The following is a 6,061-nucleotide window of genomic DNA, read 5'->3' as shown; positions in this document are numbered from 1 at the left end:
ACGAATTATCACTTGTGCGTGCTGTTGGCCTCTGGCGACTAGGGCATTGGTTAAAGAAATGATCGACCGCGTCACAGTAGGAACACGTACTCTCTTGACCATTGTACGTGACCCAATATCGGCCGCCACTGATCGTAACGTATGAAGGTATCGCACGGGACAAGTTCATCTTTACTAATTTTCTTCCGGTTCTCACTGGGTATATGTGGTCTTTCGAATACGTTTCGTCATCAAGGAATATCACTTGTCCGTAGTTAGTTAGTACAGAATAAATTGCTTCATCTGACATTTCACTCGGCACGACGTGCAGCCGCACTATCACATGATTTTCATCTGCCCACGTCATTATCACTTCATGTTCGCCGTCATCGTCATTATACATATACACTCCTTTCGACTCGCGTAATAACTGTTCACCCGTTACTTTAGACAATAATTTCACAAAAACACATTTTCTATAATAGTCTACTTCTATACTTACAACCTGTTCTGGTTTCAGTTTCAATTTCGTACTTATCCAGCGATGTAGTTCATTTGACGTTGGCTTATATCTCACTTCTCTAAAGTTCAATTTCAACGTGTTCACTCGCTTGATGGCCATTTTCAAGACTTCAGTTTTGTTCGACTGGACGATTACGTAATACACGCGCGCTGTCTCAACTACACGCTACGGGAGAGAGCACCGATCCAACTTCCTCCTTCCGCGGTTCGCGCGAGACTGGCTGAGCCACCGCGGCCATTACTAGGTAATATACAGTTACATATTGGGATAGACTAGGCACCGTCTACTTCATCAGTGTTTCAAAAGCAACAGAGCCCGTTGCAGTAAAACTAACAGAGACAATTCAACATAGGTGAAAAACAGCAAAAGGGATAGATCAGGCGAAACCAGGACTGGCTCGGTAGCTCAGAGGTTGCGTGATTTGCAGAGGAAACTTTAGCATCTCATAGACCTATTTTGCAAGGTACATAGAGATTAGGTAAAACCATCCGAAGATTGCCGATCTTGCACGAACGCGTGACGTCACCGGAAAAGCAGTGAGCTCGGCTGAAGCAGACGGCACCTAGCAATTATATGGGAGATTCAGAGAGCGAAAGTATATTATTACTTTTAGGAGGGGGAAAATATCAATGTCATCCTCCAAGATGGTATTGAGGCATCCTTTTAATGATTAGTAAGATAACTGAAAACGCGCTACTTTTAAAAGGGGGCAAAGTACATGTGAAAAAATTTATTCCGAAAATATTTTTCATATTCCTGAAACTTTCTGACCGATGCGCTACAAAGAAAGTTGCGTGTTCTCCTTTAGAATTTCGTCATTTTACAAATCGTAATATAATTTTAACAAAAATGTGGCATGCTAAAGAAGTATTAAAGAGTTTAAAAAAATAATTGATTAATAGACTTAGTTTATTTTACTTCGCTTATCTGTCACGTATGGCTAATCGCAAAGATGAGGATGCGTGATGATATGATGAAATTGAAGAAAGGAAAGTAGACCTATGCCCGGGCGGGGATTCGAACCTGGGGGCCCTTGGCATCGTAAAGCGTTGTGCTAACCACTTCGCCACGGAGGTCAGCATTACAAGGAAATAAACACAAAATGACAATCATATGGCATCTATGTTTTAATATGCGAGAAACATTTGCGAGGAGATTATTGAAGTAACAAATAATTATTACAAGACGTTGTGATGAAAATTATTAATATATCTGAAATATCAAGAGTTGACCTTGCAGTCTCTAAATGTACTTTTAGGGTTACGCAAAACCTTTACTCAAAATTGCTAGTGTAAATTTATAAGCTATTAAAATTTAAAACTTATTCCTGTTCGAAAAAAGAAACTGCCAAGTCAAATTAATATTTCGTATAAATACATATATTTTTCTTTCATGAGGCCAGGACAGTATTGGGAAGGGACGGTGGCTTGGGAAAGCTATAGCCCCGGATCTCGATCTGCAAAGGGGCTTCCAGTGGAAAAACATTGCTATGAAATAGTTCAGAAGAAGAGGCGAAATTTTTTTTTTTTTAAATGGCTCAAGAATACAAAGATATAAGTGGACATTTGACAAGCTTAGTCTAAAACTTACAACTGAAATCGTATGTGTAGGTGGGGTAGGGGATGTGGCTACGTGAGGTAACACAGTGGAATATGATTCACAATACTAAAATTAAAATAAATATGTGGGAACAATAGAAATCAAAATATGTTGTAGCTAGTGACGGCGCAATATAAAAGATGGAGGGGTAAATCATATTTTCCCGGGGCAATCATGTTTATTATTCCGTTACATATGACACAAAAATGCATATTTTGCTAAAAGAGCATTCATTCATTTATTTATTTTTGTCGTTTTACTGGGGCAGATAAGAGAGAGAGGTAAATTGTCGAACGAGAATAGGGTGGCGTTCCTGCCCCCCCCCCCCCCCTGTAGTGTGTTCATTGTCTATAGCTATGCTGGAGAAGAATGCACCAATTAATACGTTATTTATTAAAACATATACTTTTAAAACTGTAAATCAAATTATTTGTGAACTATGATTTAAATTTAGCGAGAGCACATACCTGTTTAATTTAATTTGGATGAGTTAACTTCTGAAGCCTGCCATTTCCGAGCCTTCTTCCGGTGTAACTGCACTGCCCTTTGAGCCCTCGCTGCTGCGTTCAGATAGCTGAACGAGCAGAATACTAATTAAAACAAATGTGACAAATATATATATATAAAAAAAACAACGTGTTGAAGCTATTGACGGCGCCAAAGAAAAGACAGGAGAGAAACGTGGAGAGTGCAGTGACGCAGTCACGTTTATTACACCATTACATTTACATACACTATTAAAACGTTCTGCTTTTAGATCTCGCACAATGCCATTTTCACAAAAATGAGCAATAACGCATTTTTTATATCGATCAAGTTGTGATATTTTAGATTTCTTCCGTTAGTTTTCTGATAATAGTTTCACAGCTTTCCATAGCATTTAGGCATGATTTCAGTTGACAAGAACAAAATAATCTTATTTCAAAACATACAGCAAAAAGAAATCCAACGCGCTTAAGTTAAAAAACTCCCTTACATTGGAAGCCTGGAGAGAACAAAACAGGGGTTCCTTCGTAACACGATTTCTTGAAAACCATTTTACACATTTGAATCAACTTTGTGATAAATTGATTAGAAAGGATGAGTCTTAACAGTAAAAGTTGTAACTTTTCCCCTGCTACTATATTTTAGAAGATATTCGTTGTCAAATATCTCAATATTTGCATAAGGAACCAGCCTTTTCCGTGCCGAGCGTTTCGACGAAGACGTAATGCATCCACGGACAACTGCGCACGCGATCTGCGCCGCCGAACGAGCACCACCTGCCTATTTTGTTTGTGGTTAACTGTATTTGAGCGGGTGCAAAAAGTTATCTGACCCCCTTTGAGGTATCTTGAGGTGGGGCAGAAAGTGCCTTACCCCACTCAAAGTCAGCACCTAAAGATCGTAAGGAAGTTTATCTTTAGTCTATAGCCGTGTATTTGTTTATTACACACTATATATACATCTTTAAAGCCTTTGGAACCATAAATGTGATGAATTTCGGCAATACAAGAGCCGTAGTTTGTATTTCGAAACTTCGCCTGTTCATAATATTGGCAGTGTTAAAGTTATAACATTGAAGTTATGAAGTTTCAACTACTCTCTAAATAAATACCTAAATCCAACCTTGAGCATTAGGAAATATTTCTGATTTTAGTACTCAGATGCAATTATCACAGTTTACTATATGTTTCTGATATAAGTAATAAAATATGTGCATTATCATTAATCTGACGTAAAAATTTCTGTTTCAGATTTGTCAACAATGTTAAAGGAAGATAAGGTGAATATTCCATACCTGTGCATATTTATTTCTCAAATATTCACAAACGTTACAGGAAATTTGATTCAAAGTAATATGTATAATGCATTAATTCCAAATCTGGCGATGTTTTCGTCAAACTTATTGCTGAACTTTTCCAATGGAAGGATATTAGTTATTCTTGACAGCAGTAATACAATTGCCAGCGAAGAAATTTTAAAACGACTACAAGGCAACGATTTTATTCCAATTGTTGTGGGTATTGAAGAAACGCAATTTCGTAACTATTCAACACAATTTGCATACAACGAGTTAACATTAATTGTAGCGGATGACTTGACATCAGTAGCATGTGTGTTCCAGAAGCACAGCAACATTTTACGTAGTAATATGAGATCGTATTTCGTAATCATCATCCTTCATACTTTAAAACGAATTGAAGAAGATGTAGTGAACAACCTGATAGACTTGTGGTGGGAATATAGGATTTTCAGTGTTTTCTTCGTTGGAGCCACAGAATATCATGCGTCGTCTTCCTACCAAATTTTCTTGGCGTACAGAAATTCTTTTCTAACTCGGAATATATCAGTTCTACTCTACGATAATTCTCGTAGTGCAGCAACACGGAAATTTGAAAATATTTTTAATAGAAAAATATTCGAAAATATGAATGGATACCAACTTCTAATCTCGAGTAAGAAAGGCTTGAAGCCACTCATTGAGAAAAACAAGAGAGGACAGGGATATATTTACAGTGGTCATTACGGCGAAACGTTTCATATGTTATCCAATTATATGAATTTCACCCCGGTATTTTCTATCCATCAGAAAGTGCCACATCCTGGAAACAAACTAGCAAACGGTTCTTGGAATTCCATTGTTGGAGATCTGTCGGAATATCGTGTAGATTTCGGATACACGACGGTGCTTTTGAATTACGACAGATATCAAGTTATCGATTACACATCTATAATGTACTTTCCCAGGTTTGTGATTGTTGTTAGAAAGTCTGAAGAACTGCCTAAGTGGATGTCCTTGTACTTACCTTTCGAGCCAAACATGTGGATTTATTCCCTTGTAACACTCGTCATCCTGGGAGCAACAATGTACTTCTCATTGAATTTTAACAAAAGGAATAAATACTCGGTTGTGGATGTTGTTTTGAGCGTCCTTCAGATTTTCTTAAAAATGTCAGTCCCACAGCCTGAAGGTTTATCTTGCAAAACAGTGTTTTTCTTCAGTACGTACCTCAGTCTGATTGTCATGTCTCTGTACGAAGGTTCGTTAGTCAGCTGTCTTACAATACCAAGACATTTCCCAGAAATCAATTCGTTCCAGGATCTGGCGAAAGCAAGAGTCAAGGTCACAGGTTGGCCTGGTCTGAGACAATTATTTAGGGGAACTTCCAATCCGGACGTTGAATACGTGTATCAGACATTTGTACCACGCTTAGACAGGAAGTCGTCAGTGGACAAGATATTCAATAGCAGTAATTTGGCTGTAGCAGAGGACAAGGAAATGGTGTTCTTCAACTCAACCTCGTCTTCAAAATACCACGTTTTGAACGAGCGCTTAGGTCTGGCTTTAGCATCATTTCCTGTGACGAAACACTCACCTTACTTAATACGTATCGACCAACTTATTGACAGAGCTAAAGCGGCGGGTCTGTTGAAACAGTGGTTCGAGAACACGGTGAGGGCAGCAAACACGAGAGCCCGCTTTATTGATGCAGCTAATGAGATAGCAAGAGGCCGTGTTTCTATCTCTCTAGAACACATACAGTCAGCATTCTTCATTTTAGTGATAGGATATACTCTATCAGTTCTATGTTTTACATATGAAGTTTCAACCTGCATCAGGAAGTTGCCCAGAAGACTCTCAGGGTGTTTGTTCAAGAAACGACAAAAGTTTTATAATTAGTAAACGCCCTCGAACGATGTACTGTTCATTTGAATCAGGCACAAGGGTGTTTAACTTGAACCATCAACATAGGCGTGCGCAGACCCTCTGATTAAGGGCACAAAAGCCTTGATGAAAGTTCAGTGGAGAAAGAAAAACCTCATTTTATCTCACTGTTTTAGTTGCAATGAAACTAAAACAGTGAGATAAAATGAGGTTTTTCTTTCTCCACTAAACTTTCATCAAGGCTTTTGCGCCCTTAATCAGAGGGTCTGCGCACGCCTATGTTGATGGTTCAAGTTAAACACCCTTGTGCT

This window comes from Lepisma saccharinum, chromosome 9 (assembly GCF_977018435.1).
Source record: "Lepisma saccharinum chromosome 9, izLepSacc3.1, whole genome shotgun sequence".
NCBI lineage: Eukaryota > Metazoa > Arthropoda > Insecta > Zygentoma > Lepismatidae > Lepisma > Lepisma saccharinum.
This window is presented reverse-complemented; position numbering follows the sequence as displayed.